Raw genomic sequence first — 4,117 nt, 5'->3', positions numbered from 1 at the left:
GCCGGCTCACTACACCTGTTGCTATAGAAACTGTTGCATTAAGATCAAACCACTAAAAAGTGTCTAAACCCATAGTGATTTTTACCTTAAAATAGTCTCAATCTAAGAAGTTATAAAAAAACAAAGTAAACAAAAACATGCAAAAAAACCTACAAATACCAGCATTCAGGACAAAAGTGCAAAAAAGAATGCAGGATAACAAGAAAGCAACAACTGGAGCAGAGTTCTTGTGAATAGTATGCTGGAGAATGAAGTGCAAAATGCACACATGCACAAACAAACACACACACACACACACACACACACACACACACACACACACACACACACACACACACACACACACCTACACACACACACACACACACACACACACACACACACACACGCACATGCAGGAGAGGAGTTATGTATGCAAGCTCTTACCTCCTGGCTGTCCAGTACTATTGAGTGTGTGGTCTGATTTTACCGCTTGTTTAGAGCTGCTCTAAGTCTGCCGAGACTTTATGCAGGTGAAAGCAACCGGTGTGGCTAACCACCAGTCCAGTCAGCCAGGCAACAAGGCAGCCAGGACTCCTAGATGGATGGAGGGATGGCGAGTAGGGGGGGGGGGGGGCTGCCCAGATGCTCCGCAGCAAAGAGCAGCTGTGAGGTTTGTGGCTGAAAATACATCCAGGGTTTGGCTCTCAGGAGCTGAGCCAAAGAGGAGAGAGGAGAGAAGAGAAAACAAAAGCTGCAGATATTACATTTCTGTGTGTCAGATCTCTTCATGTGGGGACAGGTTGTCAGGAATCATTTCAAAGATTTGGTAAGCCCTTTTCATTTCCAATAAATATATGAAGAAATGCATGAAATGAGTTTTCTTTGAGCCTCACAGTATCATGGATCATGAACAAGCAGTAAGAGAGAAATTTGCCAATTTCTTGAGTACAAAAAAAAGAAAACCTGCATTAAGTTTTTGCATAAAGAAGTATGTTTCCTTATGCTTAGTTGATAATCAGTTCTTTTGTTTTTTAAACCAATATTCAACAGTCTAAAAAAAAAGCCAAAATGTATTCAGACTGCAGCTTTAAAATCCACATTATCAAAACTGTACTAAAACTCCAGGAGGACAAACTGCAAATGAAAACCTGGCAATAGTTTGTTTGTAATTTGGTATTCCAGCTTTGAAATAAAATCATGTAATGCAGCCTTTACTTGAATGACAGGTCATAATTTAAAGAACAAAAGTTATGTTGCAGAACACTAAGCACATTGAAAACAATACAGGTTAAGCTGCTTTAGTGTCTGGAAGTTGATGTGTACCAATTGATGCCACATTTGTTGCAGAAGAGCTTGAGAACTCCCCCTTTAGCCACCACAATCCTGCTTAGTCTCTCAGCTTCTCTATATAAAGATGGAAAGTTGTAAACTCGCTCCTAATCCAGTATGGTTTCACCCTGCATGGCCACACATGGGCCTGTGGTCTGCCCCCCAACCACCACCCTCGCCCTCAACCTCTACCTCGTGAGTGAGTTTACCTCTTGATCCACTAAAAAAAGCAGTGATAAGGTATCTGGCCCTCTACTGCAGTACCGTACATTAAGACACACATACACACAAACACACAAACACACTCAGATGCATATTGAAATACAGAACTCTACATTCATAACCTGAGTCAAGCTGTGGGCTCAGGGTTGGTGGTGGTGGTGGTGGGTTGGTGGCGGTGGGCTTGGGGCTGACACGTTTCTGCTAACAATCACATCACACACACAGGGACCCACATTCCAACTTCCTGGTGAACCAACCCCACTCCCCCTCTGACACACACACACATACACATACACATACACATACACATACACATACACATACTCACTTCTACCTCAAAGTCATCCTCCTCCTCCCCCAGCAGGTCCTGGTGGAGCTGTGCAGGCATGAGGCACTCTTAGGTGGTCAGTATTCTGGGCCAAGAGACACTTAAAGAAATCCAAAACAAAATGAAGATTTTTTTTTTTTTTTACAGAAATAAATAAATAAATAAATAATAATTCAAAAAATAATTTAAGGAATGACAACTTTTAAATATTTGGATTATTATAAAATAAAGTAATTAAAACTGAATATAATGTGAACACATCTGGATCCAGTTCGTTATGACAAATTGACTAGTCAGTTAAATAAAGCACATGCATGTGATAGGCTGTGTAGGAGACCCATAACAGATCCTCTGCTGCCCCCTAGTGTTAGTTCTTAATTGTGGATGCAGTCAAACATTCTGCTAAAAATGCATGCAGCTGCATGGACATCAATTGAATTACATAATGTTTTAATAGGGTTAAAATTTGGGGAATTTGGAGTGGTGAGCATTTCGGCCAGAATGGCAGCCATAACCACAAATAAAACACAAAACAAAACCCTATGACTTGATTATAGTTGCCTTTTTAAATTGATACAAAGACCTTTTTCTAACTGATATGTAGAGTATATATACAACCATTCTGCATTTAAGTAAACTGGGGCTGGGGGATAGTATGATTACATAACATAACATAACATTACATACTGTTTTTTTTAAATAAGTTATTTTAGTCTATTTTTAACATTCTTTTACTCTTTATGACAAGCCCCATCTTACACTGATGTTGTCACTGACATGTTGACTGTTGAGTGTTTGTCTGTTTGTTAGTGTTTGTGTTGTTTATCGACAAGCTGGTACACTGCAAACCAAATTGCCCTCTGGGATTAATAAAGTTCTCTGAATCTGAATCTGAATAAAATATACAGGCAATACAAAAGCTTCATGTTAGATGTCAGGTCACAAATTTTGGGCCTTTCATTTCAAAACTTAAAAAGATATTACGACACAGATTTAATAAAGTTCTAGTGGGCAAGTGTAATATTTAATGCTGTATATGTAGGTAAATTAAGTATATGCTCTAGTACTGATAATTATATCACAGGCTAAAACTAAATTTCAGTATTACTGTAGCTAACAAACCTGACTGAAGTATTTGATTCTGATTGGTCAAAACCAAATACTGTTAATTATTTCTAAAAAGCAGGGGGGACCAGGGACAACCAGCTCACACACAAGTCACATCAAAATCAACCCACTAAAGAGAGTCAGGTTATAAATGTAATGATCTCACCTTCTCATGTTGACAATGTGGCAAAAATGATACTTTCTGACAGCATTTATAGACATCATGAAGGAAGTTTTGTTTTATTACTCTCAATTTCTTTGGAGAGCACAAAAAAGAGTCAACTGAAGAAAAAAGATGGCAATAGGAGGAAAGTTGTGCATTAATTAACGTGGGATATTGAACAAACAAAGAGCTGAGTCAAAGAGACATCAACCAAATTGAAGAAAACACATTTATGAAGACACAGTATGGGCTTGGACAGTGTTCCAGGACTGGCTGACTGAGAAGTAAATGTCAAAGGCTAATGTTTCAACTTTACCCTGAGTGACAATGTGATGTAGCGTGATTTATAAGACTGCACCATGAATGAAACAGTAAGCAACTGTTGAATCTATTTTTCTTAATTGCATAAATAAATCCCTTTTCAATAAATAAAATCATCTTCAGATAATTACTTAATGTGAGCTCCTTTGTATCATTTGATTTGATTTGATCTGATTTGATGTCTTTATTTCGATCATGTAAAAGTAAAATAGAAAAAAATATACAAGTAGAAATAGTTACACAAAAGAATCTTTAGTTGATTGCAGGGTAAAAAACAGGATAATATATAGTGAGTGGGTGATTATGCCTAATAGAATCCCTTCAGGGTGGGTATGACATGTCTCAACCTGTACTTACTATATATTATCCCTTACTTCATTACCTGGTTTGTGTGTGTTGATATTAGTTCTTGCACACGAATAAAGATCTTCTCTTCAGTGTGATTAACATAATTGCTCTGAGTGGACATACATTTATTACTCCATTCACCAAAATGAATCTAAGCTCATTTTCTCAACATCTTGACCATAATTTCATATCATCTGGAGATCACAAAGCTTAATGTTTTCTCATGATATCAGGATGATTTTCTGGCGATCTAGGTAACAAATGGTGGCGGTGATAGCCCAGACCATGACATGCCGTGCTGACATTACCTCCACTAA

This window comes from Notolabrus celidotus, chromosome 19 (genome assembly GCF_009762535.1).
Source record: "Notolabrus celidotus isolate fNotCel1 chromosome 19, fNotCel1.pri, whole genome shotgun sequence".
Taxonomy (NCBI): domain Eukaryota; kingdom Metazoa; phylum Chordata; class Actinopteri; order Labriformes; family Labridae; genus Notolabrus; species Notolabrus celidotus.
This window is presented reverse-complemented; position numbering follows the sequence as displayed.